The 24,514-nt window shown below is 48.9% G+C and overlaps 1 protein-coding gene across 1 annotated transcript in view; it reads right to left on the bottom strand.

Moving 5' to 3' along the window:
* The window catches only part of LYST (lysosomal trafficking regulator), a 3,942,656-nt gene that overhangs the window by 342,271 nt on the left and 3,575,871 nt on the right, over positions 1-24,514 (bottom strand). The gene's annotated exons all lie outside the window — the stretch shown is intronic.

The raw sequence follows: 24,514 nt of genomic DNA, 5'->3' as shown, positions 1-24,514 counted from the left end.
AGAGGGTGCCAGGTTAAATGAGCACTTGGTCATACCTCTCCCAACTACACCTCTTAGTTTAATGCAAGGAGTAGACTGGGATTTATTTATGCTGGCGTGGGGGCTGCCCTCATTCGACAAGACTAGGCTTTAGAACGTAAAAGTCGCTACACTTGGCACAGGGGGGCCATGCAGTAGTGGATAGATCAACTGTACGTGTCAGACGAGCTAACGCATTTGTGTGGCCCACTACAGCTATATGATCCAGCTGTGGGGGACCATATTCTTCTGCACTTCCCAATGCACACTGAAGCAGGGGCTCAAGACTTAAATCTCGCTATGGCTATGTTAAAACCTGAGCCTTTGGGTGGGGAGGGGGATCTAATGGTTAAATTAAATGACTATACTTGTCAAAAATGTAACCGCTTAAGATCAACTGCCTTCCTCAATTATATACAGTGTAACAGAGGTGTGTCCGTCTCCCACCTTTCATGGAGACTTTTTATTTGGCGATTCACCAATGCTTGAACAAGTTATTCAATGAAGGTAGGGTGATAACAAACGCACCTTACAAGTAAACATTTGACATACGAATAGCGAAGTCAAAAAACGATGAAAGGTGCTAGACTGTGAGATCTTGCTAAACAGCGTTTCCCCCTTGGAATTTATGACTCGCAGGAGAGCCATTGCACAGACCCCGAAAAATGTCAAAAGCCTAAAAATGTAAATGTTTACAAAGATTAACCAGACCGTTTTGAAGTATCTAATGGGTAATGATACAACTGGCTTTTGGGCAAAGATTAATAATAAACTGGGCAAGCTTCAGTCCCAAATGGCAAGTTCCATTCCGGAAGAGGTTTGGATATAGTACCTTACTAATAAATACTCTCGTCCAGTTGGGTTTATCCTTGCAGATGAAGTCACAATGGGGCATAGAGCTTTGAGGGATTGCCCCTGGACAGAGGAGGACATTATTTGGGCTATATGCAGAACCAAGGCTTCTGGGGCCGCAGGCCCAGACAGCCTGGCTTCTGTCACGATCAAAAGTGCTCCGGACATATGGTTTTCTTTTTTGAAGGCCTTGTTCAATAATATACCGAGGACGCATGCTATTTCACCCACACGGAGGGAGTCTATACTTATTCTCTATTTATTAAAAAAGGCGACCGCAGCAAACCAGAAAATGATAGGCCTATAGCCTTACTGGGTGCTGCTTGTAACATTTGTTGTTCACTCTTGCTAAGAGATCTTAACAGCACTCTTACAATTGAGCGCCATTACTCCCTTCTAGGTGGGCTTTAGACGCCATATGGGGAAAGCATTAAATGTAACCATTATGGCACACCTACAAGTTGGTGCGAAGAAAGCTTCAGTCAGAATCTTATATATGGCGTTGATTGACTTAAGTAGCGCTTTTGATCGGGTCGAGAGATCTACCCTGCAGAATAAGTTATTGGACATCCAGGTGCCCCTCAAACTGGTGCAGCTGATAGCAAAATGAATGTTAGGCTCTCCAGTGAAGGTTTTTTGTCTAAATCCATCATAACATCAGTAGGACTCAAATACGGATGCGTCTTGCCCCTGGTCCTTTTTAATGCTTATATCAGTGAAATCAACCTTCTCTGGGAGAATAGTAACATCTTTCCAGTGTTACCTAAAGTTAAATTGGTTGGCCTGCACCGACGACCTAGTCTTCTTTGATAAGGCGGCCATTGGTCTTCAGCGAAGGCTCACCTTTTTTTTCCATTATGCTTGTACCAATAATCTATTGGTCAATGGAGAAAAACAAAAATTGTCATCTTTACAACTAGGAAAAAGCCCAAGACCATGTACTGGGAAATCGGTGGCCAGAAGATTGACAGAGTGTTCTCTATATGGTATTTGAGACATAACCCCAGCAATGCCAATTCGATGGCCGGCTGGCAGAAATCTCTGAGAGACAAGACTTGTGTCCTCTTGTTTCCCAGCTTAGGAGGCTTTATGGTCAGTTTTGCAAATTTACCATCACACCATTATTAAAGTTTTACCTAGCGAAGTGTGATGAATCAATGTCCTGGGCCCCAGTCCAGGTTCCAGGGATGAATATCGGTTTTCCAAACCATCAATCATCCCCACACCTCTAGTACACCAAAAGGGATCCGAACAGACTGGAAACACAACCAAAATATAAACCTCCTTGTCCAATTTTGGTAACGTTGATAGACGGCAGGCTTATCTCTGCATGGTCATGGATCGTTTGTTAGTTGCAGCACAGCAAAAATACAATTATTACCCAATGATAAAAGGGACTGTCTAGTCAAGGTTGTATACACATATCTACTTTATTATTATTCAACAGACAGTTCTAGCACACGACAAGAGAGACAGAACCACAATGTACATTCTGCTTGTAGAAGTTCTTGGTGCTCGACAGGGTCGAGTCGGTTTCAGGGCGCTTTGCAGCTTCTGCGACGGGGGACAGCTGCGGGTATCAGGCGGCAGTCAGATTGGCCAGTGAGGCTGGAAGGATGGCTGCAGGCTGCCCTACACGGCGGCTCAGGGTCAGGAATCGTTGTCTCAGTGCTGGTTGGTGGGTGTGAAGCACTGGTTGAAGCATCTTGGATGACGTTTAGCAACTGTGCAATGACAACAGTCAGCGGTGCAGAGTGTTGCAGCTCGAGGGGTTTTACTGGCTTGAAAATGTCCTTTAAGATGGATACTGGTTGATGCTTGTCGATGCACTCCTCCTAGCTTCTTCAATGGTCTTGTGTCATCCTTTAAGGCAGACGGTTCAAAGCTGAAGAGAGTGTTGCAGGCAACAGCCTTGTCCTTGGTTTGGTTCAGAGACTCTCTGGCACTTCCCACGTAGGAAGCTTGCTTGCAGAGTCTAGCAGGGCAAGCTGTGTGCTGGCTGGGTACTGATTCTGGAGCTGCTGGAGGGTCCTCTGGATTCAGTATCTGCCTCTGTTCCCTGGGAGATATTTAAGGGAAGGATCTTGCTTCCCTCTTTAGAAATCATGGCCTTCCTTCACTGGCAGAAGCTGTAAGGCAGACTGTACATTCAGCCAGGGTTCAAAATGAGTTTTTCTTGTTACTCCTTGTGAAGTCTACAGATCTGCACAAAAGAGGGGCTCGACTCTCTCTTAAAGCCAAATGGCCCCCAGTGATTCGTGTTGGCTAAGCCTACCTTAATGAACCAGTCCTGGGTCCCCACCAACAATCTCCTGTATGCATGAGGTCATAACCCGAGTGCTTTGGGACAGAAAAGGTTAACGGGTAAGGAGCAAGTTACTTACCTGTAACTGTTGTTCTCCAGCATGGGTCTGGCATGGATTTACATGCTCATGAATATTCCCCGCCATCAGGCTGGGAATCCTCGGTAAAGAAAAAATCAGTTTCAGTTTAGTTTCTGAACTGTCTTTCTACTAGTAACCAATCACTGGTCTCTGTGTCATATTTCCCCTAGCCAATGACTGCCCTCTACCCCTCCTCTGGCAGCCATCTTCAGATTTGGTAGCACGTAAAGTGGCAGTAGAACCAAGAGAAGAGCCGCAGAGGGGTAGGAGGGAGGGTTCGCATGTGAATCCATGCCAGACCCATGCTGGAGAACAACAGTTACAGGTAAGTAACTTGTTCCTTCTCCAGCATGGGGTCTGGCATGGATTCACATGCTCATGAATACAAGAATACATAGCAGTACACACATGCACAACCACGGGAGGAAGCAAGGCTCAACATTAAGCATTTCAACAACTTAACATTAAGCATCTCTTACCTCCTCACCAGGCCCACCTTCAGGCTAACAGGTTGCGCAGCACTGCCTGGCCGACTCTGGAATCCTCTCTGGAATCCCGGTCGACGCAGTAGAATCTCGTGAAGGTGTGTGTCGACCTCCACGTAGGAGCCCTGCAGATGTACAGCAGGGGCACGCCAAACAAGAACGCTGTGGTAGCAGCGATCGCTCTGGTCGAATGGGCTCTCGGACGGCCGGGCAAGGGTCGGTTTGCCAACCGTTGACAGGGCATGATGCAGCCGGAGAGCCATCTGGAAATGGAAGCCTTCGAGAGGGCCTTCCCTCGGTTCACAGGTCCAAAGTTCACAAACAGCTGTGATATCTTCCGAAGACTCTTTGTGCAGTCCACGTAGAACTTCAGCGCTCTAGCCACATCCAGCGAGTGCAAAGTCCTCTCAGCCGCGACGAAGGCGACGGGAAGAAAAAAGGTAACACCAAGGGCTCGTTGAGGTGGAAGTCCGACTGCACCTTGGGCATTAAGGAGGGGTGCGTCCTCAGCACCACCCTCGTCTCGTGGAATGTCAGGTATGGAGGTTTTACAGGAGAGGGCCTGGATCCCTCCCACTCGTCGTGTGGAGGTGATGCCCACAAGAAACGCTGTCTTTCACGACAGGAACTTCAACGGTGCCGAATGCAGAGGCTCGAATGGTGGCCCCATGAGCCTGGTCAGCACCATGTTGAGCTCCCACGCCGGGGCCGGAGCCTTCACCGGCGGGAATGATCGGAACAGTCCTTTCATGAACTCCTTCACCAGGTGATGAGACCATAGGGATGACCGCCCCGGAGTTCTGGTGTAGCGGGAGATAGCCACCAGATGGATCTTGATGGAGGCATGTGCCAGCCCCGCCTTAGACAGCGATAGCAAGCACGGCAGCACCTGAGGGGCAGTAATCCGCAGAGGGTTCATCTTCTGTGCACGGCACCAGACAGAGAACCTCTTCCATTTGTGTCCATAGCACTTGAGAATCGAAAACGCCCTGGCCTTTGCAAGCACCTCCTTGCAGTCCGCCGGGATATCGCATCCTCTGAACTCTAGTGCTGCAGGAGCCAGGCCTGCAGGTTCAGCAACCCCGGGTCATGGTGGAGGATGGAGCCTCCTTCTCTGGCGAGAAGATCCGCGTGTTAGGGAGAATTCTCTTATAAGGCTAATTTCCCAAACTTAGTGAGTCTCCCAGCAGCTTTGCTGGATTTTTGGGGTTTGTTTTTTTCTCCTGCTAAGAGTGAGACTCTTTTACTCCCACTCTTAGGCATGATTTGAGGTATGTCTTTGACTTGTTATGTGCTTATGGGCTATGAGGTTTCTTTTTACTCCATAGGGTATCATCTGTTTTTCTTTATGTGTGGTACACAGCACCCTCAGTGCAGTACCACAGGGGTGTCACAGTGACCCCAAAAAATAGACTCCACACCGTGGGACTGACTACTGTCTCCCAGGGCATGTAAAGTCACCATTGGCTTTACTAGTCCAAAATTGTGAACAGAACCAGTACAAACCATCATATTGTGGAAGTACTGTTAAGGGGTAATTCCATTGCCCCAGGGTCTGTTTTCGAGGGGGCACAGTCCCGTCCCCACTCGTCAAGTTTCTGGCTGGTGAAAGTGGTTACCACGCAAAATATTCCACGGGAATTTTCTCTATGGGATTTTCCATTCATTTTAAACGCACCACTTTTTGGTGCAATGTTAAAGATACCTCTGGTTTATTTATTTAATATTAAATCACCAGTTGTGTCTTTTTGCCAGAACTCGATTCTAAAATGACGTTTGTGTCCGTCTCTGTAACTCTGACCAAGGTCGAGCCCTTTGTGCCACTATTTTGGCGGGCTTCTCCACAGAAGCCCACCAAGTGGTGCCACTCTGTCTGGGTTCCACAGAAAGGGTGGAAGGTGGAATTGGCACCCTGGACTGCGTTGCCTTAGCAACCCAAGTCGCACTCTACTCTGATTGGCCCGGTGGTGAGCCGCCCGGCTCACCACTTAGCATGTGTGATTGACACCTAGGCTGATGAATGGGGGTTTTTCTGCATAAAAGCAGGGCCTTTGGGACTGGAATTTCAGAAGTCACCAGAGGACGAAGAGGGACGAAGCTGAGCCATCTGCAACAACACCACCATCGGTGAAGCCCTGCTACAGCTACCTCACCACTTTCCCGACGACAAGAGAAGATCTTCTGCTGGACGAGTCTTCTTCCTCTGAGCTGGTGGGACCAACCAGTTCACCCTTTTCGCCTTCCAAAGATGGCCCCTGGTCGAATCGCCCGTGCCAAGCACCCCGGCGGCAGGATAGCCAAGCTCACCACTATTGACCGCGAATAAAAGGACCACACCTTTTAATCAGGAACTCCGCGGCTGGTTTCATCCCTGCGCAGTGCAACGACTCCAAGTTCCCTCCTCGACGAGATCCTCTCTTCCCCTGGTCGGAACAACGAACTGCAATCACTGCCAGGAACAACTGCCCCCACTGGAGCTTCCTTTCTCTTTAAGGTACTGTGTCCTACCTGGCCTCCCTTTCTACGGATTGCTAAAGGTGACCCTTAAATCCTTGGCTTCTAAACTGGGTTGGCTCCAGGCCTTCTAACTATATCTTTTGCATCAACCCAACCTCTTTTGAACACTCTGCAAAGACTTTCAGTGCACTTTAAACCGTGTGATCCTGGGCACATTTCGCTTTGCTCCATTTAAAGTGGGCCTGGCCTATGAACTTTGGCTCTACAGTATAACCTGCCTTTCTCCCCTTGCTCTGAACTCAAGTGTTGGGAACTGTTGTATTTTATGTTCTGCCTTTTCTCTCCCTTTTTAACCTAAACTATTGGAGTGCCATCTAGGTTAAGCGCTCACTTCTGTCTTAACAAATATTTGTGCTTTAACCCTGACTTGTCTGATAGTTATCAAGGGAGGTGTGTATACTTACCTGACTGCGTTTTAGAGTATTTTTCATTGAGAGTGCATTACCTAAAGTGTGTTTTAAATAAATAACTATATACTTTTTATGCAAAGCTCTGGTCAGTGTTTGCTCTACTGTGTTTTGACCCTATTGTGTATACTCTGCATACTGCCCTACTCTTCTTGAGAGAAGTCTGACTGCTCAGCCACAGCTACCAGGTAAATCTGGGTGGTGCAGACTGCTACCAATTGGGTTTACTGCTACTCCTGTAGTCTTAATCTTTTTGCAGTGTTCCCCAAGGGAACTGCACAGGATTCTGCCTAACACCGCGTCCGTCGGCATTTTTACTGGGGGGACTCTGACATGTCCAGAAGGTCCGGGAACCAAATCGGCCTCGGCCACCTAGGTGCGACGAGGATCATCCTGCACCGGGACCGTCTGAGTCGACTGATGAGTCGCAGCAGCAACGGCAACGGTGGGAACGCATACAGGAACAGGCCGTCCCAGGGGAATGAGAAGGCATCGCCCATGCTCCCGGCTGGGGAAACCTGCTGGTGAACCTCCGGCACTTGGTGTTCGTCGCCGTCACGAATAGGTCGATCTGGGGAAAGCCCCATCGTCGGGATAGGAGATCCACTTGATCCTGCCACAGCTCCCACTTGTGGCACGAGCGCAGCTCCCTGCTGAGTGAGTCGGCAATGGTGTTCTTGATTCCTGCCAGATGGAAGGGTACCAGGAGCATCCCTTGGGCGAAGGCCCAGTGCCACAGGCCCTGCGCTTCCTTGGATAGGGCTGGGGATCTGGTGCCCTCCTGCTTCCGGATGTAGAACATCGTGGTGGTGTTGTCAGTGAAGACCCTGTCCTTGAGGGATGGAATGAACGACCTGAGGGCCCAGAACACGGCCCGGAGCTCCAGGACATTGATGTGTAGTGACCTCTCCTCTGGGAGCCAAAGGCCTCTTGCGTGGAGATCTCTGGTGTGCGCTCCCCATCCCTCCAGGGAGGCGTCCGTCGTCACCGTTTCCTGATGTGCCGGGGTCTGGAACTCCATGCCCGCCGCCAGATGCGCGCGGGTGCCCCACCACTGGATAGCTTAGTGGAAAGTCTTGTTGAGTGAGATCCTGTCTTCGAAGCTGCCTGCCGCTTGCATCCAACGGGCATCAAGGAACTCCTGCAGAGGTCACATCCGTAGCCTGCATAGGCACACGAAGTAGATGCACAAGGACATCATGCCGAGTAGGGACTTGATGGACCTCACCCTGGCCATGTCCATGGTCAACAGCCGTTGTACCTTGCCCAGGATGGCCTTCGTCCTTTCCTCCGACGGCGAAGCCAATCGTGCCACTGTGTCGAGCCTGGCTCCCAGGAACAGGGCGACTTGCGACGGTACCAAGTGGGATTTCGCGAAGTTGATCGAGAATCCCAGATCCGTGAGCAGTTGGACGGTCTTCGCTGTGTGATCGACAGCGAGTTCTCTTGACTTTGCTCGGATGAGCCAATCGTCCAGGTAGGGGTAGACGTGGATCCCCTGCAGGCGCAGCCGCGCCGCCACTGGTGCTAGGCACTTGGTGAACACCCTGGGCGCTGACGTCAATCCGAAGGGAAGGGCCTTGAACTGATAGTGTCGCCCTTGGACCACAAATCACAGGAATTTTCAATGTCCTTTCAGAATGGGGATGTGGAAGTAGGCATCCTCCAAGTCCAGCGACGATAGGTAGTCGCCTTTCTCCAGCTGGCCCAGCACCTGCTGGAGGGTGACCATCTGGAAATTCTGGGACTTGATGTACTTGTTTAGACGACGAAGGTCCAGGATGGGTCGCCAAACGCCAGTCTTCTTCCGGACGAGTAAGTATCGCGAGTACACTCCGGAGCCTCTTTGGGACGAGTTCGATGGCTCCCTTTCTTAGCATCGCCTGTACCTCCAGCAGCAGTTGAGGGATGTGGTTTTCCGTCCTGGCAAAGGGTGGAATAAGGGGACACCTCTTTTGAAATTCCAGGGTGTGCCCGCGGGTCAGGGCATCCAGCACCCAACGGTCGGTGGAGATGGACTCCCACATGCTGATGAATTTCACCAGCCGGCCTCCCACCGGGGTGCTCAGGTAGGGGCACGATGCCACGGCCGGTTCAATCCTGTTTCGTCACGGCCTTGCCGCCTTGGCCTCCTTGGTGACGACGACAGGATCCTCCTATCTTGCTGCGTCCTCTGTAGGCCTCCTGAGATGAGGAGCGGGCCGCTTGGCGGTACGACGAGGAACTGCCACTGAATCCTTTGGAGGCACCTTGCTTGCCTCTGGAGTTCCGAAAGGGCGGCTGTCGTCGTTGAAGAACACCCAAGGCCCAAGTCGTCTCGGTGTCCGCCTTGATGGCCTGTAGTGACTCGTCCACTGTCTTGCCGAAAAGGTTGTTCCCGTCGAAGGGCATGTCCAGAACTCTGGTCTGCACGTCCTGGCGGATGTCGGTGGCCTTGAGCCAACCACACCGGCGAAGGCAAACGCCGTTGCCCATCTGACGAAAGCCGGTGTCGGCGATGTCCGTGGCCACCGTAATGGCGTGGTCTGACGCCACTTTGCCTTCCTGTAGGATTTCCAGGGCCTCAGCCCTCTTGTCGTTCGGGAGGAAGTCCAGCAAGGGAGCGATCTTGAACCACAGCTCCCTGTCGTAGCGTGCCACGATCGCGAGGGTGTTGGCCGCTTTAATCGTCATCGCCTCCGACGAGATGACCCTGTCCCATGGCGTCCAGTTTCTTCCCTTCGCCGTCCGGTGGGGATGTCGAAGTTGAAGCCGTCGCCCCGCCTCTTTCTTCTTGGCCGCCGCGGAGACCACTGAATCCGGAGACGGCTGTGCCCTGAGGCACATAGGGGCAGTGTCCAGGACCCGGTACTACTTCTCATAACGGTCCCTCTTAGCAGGAGCTGTGGACGTGTTCTTCAGGAGCACCAGCCCCTCGTCCCAGGTGTCGTCCAGTAACGGGACTGAGAGGACAGCCTTCCTCTTGGCCCCCCGCCATTGGTAGAGGAAACCTTCCTTCTTCTGTTCTTCGGGGAAGAGCTGGAAGAGCTCAGATGCCCTGGCGATCTTGTAGTGGAAGGAGCCAATTTCGTCACGGGGGGAGGCCCGAGGAGGTGGTGAGGGGAGGTCCATTCCGTCGTCACCACCGTCGTCGTCCGTCCCCGTCGTTGCCATCTCCGTTCCTGTCTCATCCCTCCGAGGAGGGGATGGGGGTGAAGGCTGAAAGGGGGAGGAGGATGGACTCGTCTCTGCTTGTTAGGTGGGCTCCCCGACGGACCAGGCCCCGCTTGGTCCTCGCTGGGTGGTAAGGGCATCCTTGTCCTTATCTCTGTATAGTCATCAAGATAGCTCCTGAATTGTCCTGTGGTACGGGCACTGGCTGCAATGGGACCGACAGTTGGGGCGTGGGGTCCTCTGCGGCCCCATCTTCCTTGTCAGCCCCCCAGTTGCTCTCTTCGTCGACCTTGTCGGGATTCTTCCCGTGGGCCCTAGATTCCTCGAACTTCTTCTCCAGGATCCTATGGATGCTCGCCAACTCATCCTCAGAGGTGGTATCAGTGTCCATTATGGCTACCGTGCACCCCCCCCCCCCCTTCTCCTGCTGGGGTTTCACAAGATTGAGGTATGCTGAGCTTCGACACTGGTTAATGGGAGTTAAAAACTTTATAATAAGGGATCTTACTCCCCTTCAAAAAGTACATTACTACAAACCCAGGGGATAAACATGTGGTGGGTGAACTGTATAAAATCGTTGGGGAGAATCCAGGTCAAGTGGAATCGGGGTATATGAAGCTAGGGGAGAAAATCATAGGCACTCGGTTACAGAGATCCAATGGTTGGCGGTTTGGAAGGGAATTCTGAAATTGATGTGGGCACTTCAGATACGTGAAATGTGGGCCAAGATAATGGTGTAATGGCATCTTACTCTGGAGAAATTACATAGGTTTTATACAAACATATTAGGAGAATGTTGGCGGGGATGTAAAGAAATGGGAGGTGGAAGTGTCCCAAAGTGAAGGTATACTGGGTAAGTGTTAACAATTCAATGAAAGAGATTTTTGGTCCCCAAATACATAGAGACATGGGAGAAGCAATGTTGGGTTTGGGGGCTATAATGGAGGTTGTCATTGTAAAGAGTCAAAGGAAAGCTTATAGGATTCTAAGTGTAGGCTATGTGTCAATAATTGCACAAAATTGGAAACAACCTAAGGCCCCTACAGAACAGGATTGGTTAATGAAAATGTGGCATTATGTCTCTTTGGAATGGGTTACATATGTGCTGCAAGAGCAACAAAAGAAGTTTAAGAAGGATTGGGATTTGGTGTTGGACTTTCTACATAAAGACTGTCGAAAGAACTGGTGCCCGAAAAGAAAATGAGTATTGGATTTATTCTGCTGGTGATACAAGCGGACTGGATTCAAAAGACTGATATTGACAATGGTGGCAGCTGTCTGGCGGTGGGGGGGTAGGTGGAGGGCGGAAAAGGGGAGTTGAGGGTGGGGGGGTGGGATTTTGTATGGGAAAAATTGAAAATGTTAATAAAAATATGTTTTAAAAAAAAGAAATAAAAAAAGTTGTTGGGGTTTTCTTGTCCTTTGTTAGTCCGGCGATCAGGCCACCCATGGGCCATTTCAATGAACTCTGATTAGTATGCGAGGCTGCCCCCAGCAGCTAACAAAGGAAAGGGCGGATCCATGGAGCCTTTCGTAGTTCATTAGGCTGGCCATGGCAGGAGGAAGATTTTGCCTTCTGGAAGGAACTCCTGGTGTCAACAGTAAAGACAGACACAAGTGATCACAGTTCAAAGGTGTTTATTGAACAATGACTGCAGGGTGGAAAAATGCCTAACCTAAACCTAAGATGGGAGCAAACGTCAACCATCAAATGAAAATAAGGTAGTCCCATTGGCATTGTGTCAAAATAAAAGGGCCTATACCAAGAAAAACCTAACGCCAATCCTTATGCTAAATACAAAAGAAGTGTGTGGATAGGGTTTCAATAAAGAAAGAAGTGTTCTCAAATAATAAGTTAGAATGTGATTGCCAGGGTTCTTCCTTCCCCACTTTTTCAGCACAGGAAAAGGTGGGTCTCCTGAACACAACACACACTTCAGCTTTCCCCAGCACGAGCCGACAGTTCCGCTCCAGCTATCAGGTTCTCTCATGGCTTAAAGTCTCTTTCCAATAAAAAGTCTCTTGCGCTCGACGGCCTAACAGTTTCAATAAACAAACACACAGTTCTGTTCTACAAATGCTTTTTGGGTGATGGCTTCATCTCTGGGTCCCCCTCTTCCGGGCGCAGACCCTTCGGACACTTTTGCTGATGGCTTCACCCCTGGGTCCCTCTGTTTTGGGCGCAGACCTCTCACACTCTTACTCAATTACTCAAACAGTTCCTTTTCAGGGAACTTTGGGTGATAACTTTTTACCCCTGGATCTCCCTCGGCTGCGCTCGGACCCCCAAATGACAAGTGGGATAGTTTACTTTTTCTTGCTTTACAATGTCTCTTGGTTTCTCCCTCGGTCGGTGTCGGACCCCAATTGACAAATAGGACAGTGCACTTTTCCTTGTCTTACAATGTCTTTTTTTTTCTTTAAAAAAAAATCTTTATTTCATGTTTTCAAATTAAAGAAGTAAAACAAAAATTACAACTGTGAATTCTTTGAACAATACAATCCTTAGATCATACATTACTACATAGGCCACTATACCAGATCAACCTTAGTCCAACTAAATCAATTGTATATTGTATATCACTCCAATCAGAACAAGATTCTTCCTTCATATACATAACCACCTCAGTAACAAATTATCTTTGCATATCAAACAGTAATACAAGACAAACATTAAAACAAAACAACATAAAAAAGGGGGGATCCCAATTCATTATTCATGACCTCCTCTATCAATTCAATTAATTAAAATATACTCCTAAATAGACGTTCAAGTCTTTAAAAGGCGCCCAGAGAGCTAAATAGTTTTCTTCTCGATCCTGTCTCTGAATCATAACTCGCTCAAACTAAGATAATAACAGCACATCATTCATCTAACTCTCAATCTGTGGCTTCTTCCTTGTCAATCATACTTTCAACACCTGTTTTGCTGCTATCACAAGTACCTTGTCAATCCATTGTTCATACCGTTGAGCAATTCCGCATCACCCCTTATTTGATAACAATAGCACTTCCAGAGGCATCCTGGGGAAACTTAATGATAATACTGCATCTAATCTGTCCCGGGAGGATAGCTCAGCGGCAACATGTGCGCCTTGGGAGCAAGGCGACACGAAGCAATACCGGTTCGATCCCCAGGTCCGCGCTTAGAAACCTCTGGGTGTTTAAGCACGTTATAAATACACAACTAAGCCTACTAAGTTACTCAACTAAAAAACATAAAAACAATTCCTGTAACAGCGCCTCGATGCCCGCGGGCTGTGTGAGCGCTTTAAAAATGTAAATACACTTTTTTTTTAAAACACTTGCCTCCAGAACTTTAGTGTTCTAGCGCAGTACCACAACATGTGAATACGTGTTCCCTTCTCTTTACCACATCCCCAACATACATCATTGTTACTCAGACCCAAATTACACATGCGTACTGGCAACCAATACAGAGGTCCTAATATTTTTTGATGTACAAGTCTTAATTTAAGGTCCAACTTACTCCTATAGCCCACACGCCACATTTGCCCCCATTCCCTGTCTGTAGTTTTACATCCCATTTCCACTTCCCATTTCTCCAGCAACTTCCTCCAAGATTCAGTAACAGGATTGAGCCAAATAGAGGCCTTGTAATTTAGATATAGATTTCCATTAAAATGAATCAACCACCAAATAATTATTTCTTGGTCACAACAATAGACAGTAATTTGCCAGTCCCTCCAGGCAATTTCTCTATTGAATAGATAGTGTTTAACTTCAATCGAGATAACCTATCCTTTTCAATTGATAACCAAGTTGGCTCATGATCATTCTCTATGGACACAAAATGTGCTGTCTTCTTCAATATGAATCCTCTATAACACTTCTCAAGGTCTGGATACCCAAAACCCCTCTCCTTAGTACTACGCAATAAGATGAATCTTGGGATCTTTGGTCTTTTCTTCTCACCCCACAAGAAGTTCTGGAAAATTCGATCTATTATTTTAATCATTTTATTTTAGAAGCTTTGAGGCAAGCATTGCATAACAAAGTACTTTTGGCAGAAGGGACATCTTGATTGCATTGATCTTTGCCCAAATCCCCACAGACTGCTCCCATTTCCCTATGTCTCTATTTAAGGTTTCCACTAATCATTTCAATTTTTTTTATTTTATTTGTTTTATTCATTTTCAAGGGTACATACATAAAACATTCAAGAACAAAAGCATATATCATATCATCGGTCATGTATCATGGGATATCCATACCTTTACTTAACATTCCCTCAACTATTCCTGCCCCCGAGGGGGCGCTGTTGAGCGCCGGACGATATGCACGCCTCGGTATGAGCTCTGCAGACGGCAGATCGGGTTTGGGATGAGAAAACATTAAATATGCCCCGGTTCTGTATGAAAATAAAGGGACAGCTGCAGGAGACTATGCTCCAGGAAAGGTTCGCATTTCAAGATAACGCCTGAGCTACACAACGTTACAGGTGGCTCCACTCCAGGCCTGGACTGAGCATGCTGTGAGTGGGCGGAGGCGGAGGAGCGGGAGGGGGAAGCCCCGCTCCACATCCGGGACTAAAAAGGAGCTTGCGCTGGGTCTGCGATCATCCGAGACCGCAGCAAATTATACCGGAGGGGACAAGGTCCTACCCAGCGAGAATCCAGGGAGGAAAGAGCACGGCCACGGTCCGAGGCGGGGAGACCGCCAAGTTGGACACACCATACCAAATGAGGGACCTGACCCAGCCGACGGCCGAACACTTATTCGGACAGCCTTACACTGACCGAGCAGTGGCTACCCAGCGGGCACACGGATCCTGCGGATCCAGCGCAGTGGGATGCCAGCCTGCAACAGACAACAAGATAAATAATTCCTGGGCGAGAGGAGATGACGAGCAGCCCGGACCTCCTGAGACATGCTACAGAACGCCTGCAACACGCAACACAGGAAAGTAGCAGAGGCGAACAGCCCTGAGCATCGGGCAGCTCAAGGTGGATAAACCCATGGTGCCCGGACCAAAGCCTCTCCCCGCCACGAGAATGGCAGAGATGCCGAGTAAGAACATATAAGGTATGAGGAATACCACCCTCGACTTCCCCTAACCCCCCTTTGGAGCCAACTGGCCGAGCCGTACACTGCAAAGGCAGTACCAAGCAAACATAACATCTGGCCCAAGGGCAGACAGAAAAGGGCCTGTGCCTGCGGGTCACCGACTGGAAGTTGACAGGGGTGGGCTGAGTCAATGCACCCCCACTGAGAGGACGTGTAGTCTCATGTACCACATTCAACCCAAGGGGCTGAGTATTGACATTCTGCATGGTACCACCTGACCGACTACCAACTGCGTCACACCCAAACACACGAGCGGGCTGGAGCAGCAACGAGCGAGCACAAAGGACACCCCATAGGTGGGCGCTTTGAGAGAGGTGGAAGACAGGGTGCCTGCAAGAGCGGGAGCAGCGCAGAATCCATGGATGACATCATGGGTGCACCCAGGGGGGGGGGGGCTCACCCCCGTAGAGGCTGAACCACCTGCCGAGCCCACCAGACCACATCCATAAGTGGTGGCTATCACTAGTGGGGACATAGTAAGAGTGAGCAATGCAAGAGTGAGGCTTGGAAGGGGAACTAAGCAATCTGGGGCTGCCGCACTGGCAGACAGTAGCCTACACTATTGGAAGGGCCTGGACACATCACCAGCTAATCGATTTAGCCCTACGCAATATTACGACACTTCACCAACTTCGGGCAGAGCCCAGGGACCAAAACTCAGGCGTGGCACCATCTCAAATCACACAAGCACGGTGCATGCAAAGCACACTGCAGGAGAGGTGCAGACATGGACGCACCTCATAAGAGACTCACAAAGGAGGGAAAGGAAGGTGCACCCGCCGCAGGACTAAAGACCAGAATCCAGCAGAAATTGGGCTGGTAGTTACATTTCTGAGGCAGGCCACAGAACGAGGTCTGTAAGCGAAACAGGAGAGAAGCCGCCGCACATTGGCAAGAATAGACTCAGAACACGCTTGTCCCAGCAAACCACAACTGCAGCCCGGAACAAACGGCAGGGCTCAACCTAAGACCTCTGGCCCCACCATATACTAGAAGTCACTGCAGTAGTAATTCAAGAAGCACAAGAGAGACTTAAGCCATGGCTGCCTACACCAATTGCTCACTGGAACAGAGAGGCGCACCCTCCTGCAGCAGCGAACTCAGCCCGTCCGCCTTAACATATAAGATAATGCCAAAGAGGGATAACAATAAGAAGAGACACTGAACGATAGAAAGGTTCACGACACCAGTGCCGAAACAACTAAATATACCGCCAGAGATCACCTCCACCCAAACATGGCTGGCTGAACTCTGACCCAAGATCTGCAAGAGGTCATCACTGCAATGCAGCAAGGCTTTGCAGCAATGAATGACAAACTGGATGGCATCAATATAAACATTGATATAATGCGGACGCAGATGGAGAAAATAACACAGAGTCACGGAATCTGAGACACGGATAAGCACAGTAGAAGATACGGTAGGACACCTGCAAACCATGGTAACTGCCATGGCAAAGGATTTGGGCACTGTCAAGATGAAGGGCGAGGACTTGAAAGCAAGGTTGAGGAGAAATAACATCTGTATTGTCGGGATACCCGAGGATTCTATGGTGGGACCAATGGAGCAAGCAGTGGAGGACTTCTTGAAAAACTAATTAGGTGACCCAGAGTGGTCTGCAATGTTTGCAGAGGAGAGAGCGCACAGGTCCCTGGTGGCGAGACCCAAACCGGGCGCATGCCGCCAACCTAGTATCGCTCGCCTGATGAACTATAGGGACAACGACTGAATACTTAAAACAGCCAGGGAGTAGAAAGAAATTCATCTGGGGTCGGATGTGATAAGAATATTCCCAGATTATACACTGGCAGTAAAGCAGGGAAGAAGATCCTTTATAGAAGTGAACAAACTACTAAGGGAACGCCAGATACAGTACACCATGGTATATCCTGGAAGGCTACGGTTTCAGTACAAGAGTAAGAGCTACTTCTTCACATTCCCTGAGGAGGCTGCCACTTTTATGGAGTCCAACATCCCTTTACCTGAAGCACAATCAGCAACAGATACAATATGAGATCACAGCTGTCCCAACCATGAGCCCGCCGGCTAACAATGCTAATGCCACCACCACGCATGAGTCATCATTAAAGTAACCGGACAGATGTGCGTTGGAAACGTATGAGTAACTAAAGTTTGGTCCAATGGAGACCACCACAAATTATGTAACACCGCCAGTGACAATGGCCATCCCACATGAGAGCCGTGACAGGCAGCATAAGCAGGTATACAAAAGGTGTGCTAGAAACGTCTATTAAAATTGTTGTATTGACAGACCGGGAAGACAATTAAGGGTCAGGTCATGCGGGTACTCAGGGTCGCCTCAGAAGCAGACGCACCCAATGTAAGTGCATAGTTTAGTTGTTGGTAGGAGGGAGAGGAGGAGGAGGAGGGGATTGCATAGTGGGTACTATGAGGGAGTGGGGAGGGGGAGTTTGGATGGAAAAGTTAAAGATTTGCACAGACAGAAAGGCACAGGTGAATGTCACGGTAAACATGGTCACGCACTACACATGCACAACTATCGACAAGCGAAAGGTTACGGGAATTAAACTGATGACCTGGAATGTCCGGGGCCTAGGTCATCCAGTTAAGGCACGTAAGATAGCCGCATACACGAACCGACAGGGAGCACAGATCCTATATTTGCAAGAAACACACCTACAAAATCAACAAGCCTGTAAATTCTCCCCTAGTTGGAGAACGCATTGCTACTACACTTCCTATTCTAGCAAGGCCAGAGGGACCATGATTCTAATACAGAAGAATCTACCCTACACGCACTACACCTCTGAGGTAGACAACCATGGCAGATACGTATTTGTACATGGACGTTTAGGCACGGCAGAAGTGCTGCTGATAAACTTCTACGGCCCCAACATAGATGATCCCCTATTCTATGACCAGCTATTGCAGAAATGCGCAGCATATCCTACGGCGCACATACTCTGCGGGGGCGACTTTAACACTATCTTCGACACTGAGTTGGACCATACTTCCTCCACCCCCCAACCCCTATCTAATGCAGCCTGATCGATTCTGGTACATACTACAGACTTATCCCTACGTGATGCCTGCCGAACTTTGCACAGGACACAAAATTCTTTCACCTTCTATTCCTCGGTGCATGATATGCATTCTCGCATAGACATGTGGCTACTATCGAGCACGGCTATGGCCTGGGTGACTGAGGTCCGCATTCTACCCAGGACGCTGTCAGACCACTCCCCAGTGGTGCTGACTGTGGAAATACCGGAAGGAGCACCCCAAAGAGCACAGTAGCGCTTTAAACCCGCCTGGCTTTTCGATCCGGTGTTTAAATCAAACATAGCACAACATATATCTAATTATTATGAGAATAATGAAGGCTCAGTGTCCACACAGAGCACACTCTGGCAAGCATTTAAGGTATACATGAGGGGTATTGTGATGTCCACAGAGTTCAAGGTATTGCGTGACATTAGGCAAGAGCTTAAAAGAACCGAGGAGGCCATAGCCCAGCTAGAGTATTTAATAACACCATCACCAGAGGTTACAGACCTGCGGTGGCCCCCAGATACAGGGAGCAAGACAGGCTGGGCAGACTACTGCGCACAGAAAAGGGCAGTGTGAACATCCCATGTATAACAAGGCAGGACGGGATGGTGGCCACAAAAGGGGAAGAGATTAGAGGGGAATTCTATAATTTTTACAACAGCCTATACTCACCGCAGAGTGAAGCCACAGACACAGAGATAGACGAATACCTGGCTGCAATACTAACAACATTATTATTGGAAGATACCCGCAATATGCTTGACGCCCACATAATGCTAGAAGAAATCAAGACCGCAATAAAAGACCTCCGTAGGGGAAAGTCACTGGGGTCCGATGGTTTTGGAGCGGAATTCTATAAGGAATTATCAGAGTCACTAGCCCCTCGCCTCCTGGCGGTGTGACTGAAGCTCTAGACAACGGCGTCCTCCCCGAACCGATGCGTGAGACAGTTATAATGCTCCTCCTAAAGCCAGAGAAACCTCCAGAGAACTGTGGATCCTTCCGTCCACTGTCACTAAGGTCCTAGCGTCGCAACTGAATCCGGTGATGCCATACATGGTCCATGAGGACCAAGCCGGGTTTGTGCTGGGCAGGTCCACCGCGTCCCACATAGGTAGGTTTTATAACGTGATGGCAGGGGTCCCCGCAGACTATAAAGGTGTAGCTGTATCCTTGGATATGAGAAAAGCTTTCGACACGGTGTACTGGCCATTCATGTTCACGGTACTCCACAACTATGGCTTTGGTCCCAACTTCACTAAATGGGTTAAACTTATATACACACTACCGTACGCCAGGTTTCTGGTGAATGGTACACTTTCGGAGGTGCTTGCCTTGGAGGGTGGAACTAGACAAGGATGCCCACTATCCCTGCTGCTATTTGCATTGGTAATCGAGCCGCTGACTTTATGAGATCGCGGCACATAGGAGCAGGCATCCCAGTCGCAGGACATGTGGAACTAATCACTCTATACGCCACTGACATTCTTCTGTTCATTAGAAACCCAGAGAGATACCTTCATAGGGTGCTAGGGGCGGTCCAGGAGTTCGCAAGGTACTCGGGTCTGCGGTTAAATATATCCAAATCAGAGTTCTTCCCGCTAACGCAGGCCACAATGCCTCTGAGAGGTCTATGCGGACTGCGCTGGGCACCGCTGCAGATAAAATACCTCGGGGTGGAAATGGCACGTACAGCAGTCCTGGTCTGAACCCTCAACTATGAGACCCTGGCCACAGCACTGTGCACCAAGCTGACCCGGTGGAACTCGCTCCCCATCTCACTAATGGGCCGGCTGGCTCTGGTCAAAATGATAATACTGCCCAAACTGTTTTTGCTCAATACTGCTGTGTCCGGGCAGACCATTCTTCAAGAAAATCACTATAGCCTGCTCTGCCTTTCTCTGGCATGGGAATGTAATGGCTAGCTGGGACCGCCTCACGCAGACCTATCAAAAGGGGGACTCCTGGAACCTGACTTTGAGGTGTATTATCTTGCAGCCCTGGAACAATACGCTGCGCACTGGGTGACAGGAGCACCAAGCACCTCCTACACTGAAATGGAAACAAGTGACAGGCTTAGGGCCATGCTGCTACACAAGGTTGGGATGGAGGTGAGGGGAGCCCCTAATCATTTGAACCCAAGATTAGCTACGCAGCAGACATGGGCGAAAATGACGCAACAATCAAAGGGTACAATACTATTACAGCCCCCACATGCCCATCTGGGATGCTCCTTACCTAACCCCGACTACAGACACAAATATTCCCACACACTGGAAGGAGATGGGAATAACACGGCTAGATCATCTGTATAATGAGGGTATACTCAAATCCTGGGAAGGTGTCAAACTATATACTGGCGACACTCCACTCCGGAAACTGCAGTACCTCAGACTGAGGTCAGCTATCGCAGCGACATGGGAAGAGTCCCCGAGTGAGCCAGAGTTGTATCCATGCCTTAACTATATAGTTTCCATGGGAACAACCAAGAAAACTGTGTCAGGACTGTATAGAATGGCACTTGAAACGAGGAACGTACAGTTCCCGAACATTAGGGGGGTGTGGGAGGGGGACCTAGGGGTCAAATTTTCCGATAAGCATTGGCCACAATTATGCAATCTCACAAAACAGGTATCATATAACTCAAGCTTTCAATTAATTCAATTTAAAATATTGAACAGGGTACACCTCACCCCGGTGCAACTGAAGAGAATATACCCGGGATGCCCCGGTAAGTGCCCTAGATGCGGGAAAGCTGACGCAGATTTGAAACACATGCTGTGGGCGTGTGGGAAACTCACTGGATATTAGGCAGGAGTCTGCGAGGCACTAGATGATATGGCGGAGCAATCTGTGAACTGGGATTCAGCCATATGCATATTGGGATGTGTGCTCAAAATGAACATGTCGAAACTCAAACTCAAACATTGGTTTACTTCTGGCTAAGCGTACCATTCTGATGAGATGGAAGAAAGGCCAACCTCCCTCGATTGAAGACTGGAAACAAGACATGGTGTGGGCAAATGACCAAGAAGAGACATACTCTGGCCTGCTCCCTGTCACAAACAGACCCAGAGACACATGGGGGGGGCTTCCACAGGTATCTGAGTGAGAGATCTGAAACCACCAGCAGCGATAGTGAAGCGGTGTAAAGAACTTGAAGTATAATAGTTGTAACCAACAAATTGTGTAGTACCATTGTCACTGTGCACTTACGTAAAGCAATGCTTAATAATGTTAACTGTGCAACCTACATAAAAGTTTTTTTTTTAAAAACTATTCCTGCCCCCTCCCACACAACTCCAACCCCCTGGTTTCGCCTGCTATACTACTACACTGTCAATGCCCCACATCTGCACCCAAGGATCCCTTTACCTCTGTACCATCTACCACTTCCTTAGTGAACAAGGTTTGTAACAAGCTTTCCCATTCTTTGATTACTCTTGAATCCCCCCTTGATCCCTCCATGCTGTTATTTTCCATACCATTGTTTCTGCCGCCTTACCCCCCATCTGTACAGATCCTTCCACCATTCCTCTACCCGCAGGCCATTGAGAGACTTCCATGCCATAGCAATTCTTTGTTTGGCCAGAATACACGCCAGATCTTTCAACTTTGTAACATGTTTCTGGCCCTTGGGATGCGGAAAGCAAGAGGAAAGCACATCCAATTCCACCCCCTTTATGTAGTCTAGTCTTCACCTCCCTCCAGTATATCCTCAGCACTGGGCATGCCCAGAACATATGTAGCATCCCTGCCTCTATCGCATTAGACAGTAGGAGTTAATATATTCGCGATATAGTATGCCCGCCCTCTGCAACATCGAACAGGACATCCACTCTCAAGTGTTTCTCCATTAGCTCACTGTATGCGGGCCATCTACATGTGATCTCCCTCTTGATATTGCTATGCAATATATATTGGCCTGGGTGGATGCCTGTCTGCTCGTTCAGTACCAAGAAGGGCATGTAGCCAGTATCCTGTAACAAATCTCCTATGGTAGCCACCCCACAGACTTCCCAGTGCACACACACACCCCTATTCTAGCTTGGGACAGGTGTGACACAACCGAGGCCAAACAAATCTGTGTCGAGATTGGGTCTGTCAGCCCCATCACTGCCATAGCTCTGTCCCACACCTTCACTCCTAGAGACACCAGGCGGGACCATCCACCGCCACGGGGCTTCCTGAACCACAGTACCTCTTTCAGATAGTATCTCTGCCTGGCGGATTGCAACATCATTGTGTCCTGTAGGGTCATCTGCGAGCCAATCTACTATGAAGTGTAGCTGCCCTGCTATATAGTATAGTTCAAAATGTGGGACCCTGATACCCCCCTCCGCCTATGGAGTGTATAGAGTTGCTAACACTATCCTGTTCCGCCGGTACCTCCACAAAAAGCCTCTACACATACTCTCCAGGGTCCTGAAAAAGGTTCTAGGTATGTAAAACAGGACATTCACAAAGTAGTGTAGCAGTCGAGGCAGTACCACCATCTTCAACAATGCTGCCCTTCCCATCATTGAAAGGGGTAACTTGGCACAGAACTTCATTTAGCTCTTGACACCCTCTAGAGCATGCAACATGTTATGTATGTGTTCTTGCGCTGGATCATGATACACAATAACCCCCAAATACCTGAACGCCCGCACTTTCCACTGCAGGGCGAGGACAGGCAGCTTGTTTAGCTCTATCCCATGAAGTCCTGCTATCAGAAATATGGCAGACTTATCCATGCTAATCATAATCCCCGACAATTTTGCAAAAAAGCGCCATGGCTTCCAGTAGTAACTCCAGATTATCTTCAGGGTTCTGAATGTATAAATTAAGTATCATCAGCATATAAATATATCAAATGTCACACGTTCCGGAATGATGCTGACCAAGAGGCGACTAACCAGGTAAGAATCTTGTGGTTTTCGTTGTTCGCGTGGAACCGTGAGTATGCGCTCACTAATGCTGTTCTTCTCTCTCCTTTTCAGGTTGCTGCGTTTTGGGAAGCATGCAGTGCCCAGATGATGGAGTTCGCTGGATCGACTGTCTCCAGGTAAGCAGAATCAGGAGCTGGCAATGGGCTGAAGACAGGATGCTACTCGCAGGTAAGATTCCAATAACAATGTTCTTTTTCTCTCTGCAGGCATGCGGTTCCAAGAATAGCTGGCATCAAAGAATACTGGAGGCCCAACTGGACACGGTGAGCGTTACGCTGCAAACAGCAGAATAAAGCGAAGCGTGTTCTGCTGTTTGGGTGCGGTTTAAATAGTCTTCAGGAAAGTAGTCCAGGTAAAGTAGTCCCAGGCCAACCACACCCTAAACACTATACCGAATAGCTCAGTTCTTGGAAACTGAGCTATGTGAGTGCCTCCATGTTGATTGAAGCCCCCAAGAAAGTAGTTCCAAGTAAAATAGTCCCAACCTAAAGATGTTCTCCATAGTGTTTATGAGCCTGGTGCCAAAGGCGCCAGGACTGACTACAAGAGTGTCTCTGGGGAGATTTTAAGGCCATAATGGAACACCGAAACCTGGTCCTACCTGGCAGGCTGACTTGCCAGTGGGGGTCAGGTGTAGGGATCATGACATCGTACCACCAAGTTGGCAGCAACTTTATACACAGAAGCGTACATTTTGCCCGATAAGACCAGTCCTGATCCATCTCCATATAATAACCTTAGAAGAATTGGCCCTGATGCAGGGCACTGCCTCCCCTAGTGAGAAAGACAATTTGATTCATAAGGGATGTCAATTACATGAGGATTCGGTGTGGAGAGATACCTATGGTCGGTTGGTAGCCCCCAAGATATTGGTATCGCACCATGTCAGATTGTATCATGGTCAGGCATATGTGGGCCAGAATGGATTGGTTATGGCTCTACACTCATGGTTCACACCGGAGTTTGACAAAATAGCTCAAAAGTATTGTTAGCGATGTGTGATGTGCTTACAGAAGAACTTGGGAAAGACGTACCCTCCCCACAGGGAGCACATCCAACACCTTCCGGTCCCTTTGAGGGCCTTCAAGTCATTTTCTTGCAATTACCAAATAGTAATCATTGGCAGTTTCTCTTTGTCATTATGGAATATTCTCTGGGTGGGTAGTAGCTTACCTGTGTAGGAAAGCTGACGCAGTAACAGTGGTTACGATCTTGGTGAGGGACTTCGTTCCAAGGTTTGGTGTGCCCATCAGCATGAACGGTGATCAGGGGACCCACTTTGTGAATAACATCGCAAAGTCGCACCTGTCTACCTTGAAAATCCGGCAAAATGTTCAATGCCCTCACCACCCCCAGTCAACAGGACCAGTAGACAGAAGAAATTGAGTATTAAGAATAAGCTTGCAAATCTGTAATAGGAGACTGACAAGATAGGGCCAGAGACATTGTCCCTAGTGTTGTTCAGTATGACAAGTACCCAAATGGGAGGGCAGGGCTTAGGCCCTATGAGGTCTTCATGGACAGGCAATGTAATTGCCTCTCTCTCATCCTGTACAAGCTGTCTCTAATGCCTTGCACTTAACTGACAATCTGCTGAAATATGTGAAGTCTTTGCTTTCTTCTGCCAATCTTGTTCATTCCCAGAT

This window comes from Ambystoma mexicanum, chromosome 4p (genome assembly GCF_040938575.1).
Source record: "Ambystoma mexicanum isolate Mex_15411 chromosome 4p, UKY_AmexF1_1, whole genome shotgun sequence".
NCBI classification, from domain to species: Eukaryota; Metazoa; Chordata; class Amphibia; order Caudata; family Ambystomatidae; genus Ambystoma; species Ambystoma mexicanum.
The sequence above is the reverse complement of the archived record's forward strand: the minus strand, read 5'-3'. Positions and strand labels throughout refer to the sequence as shown.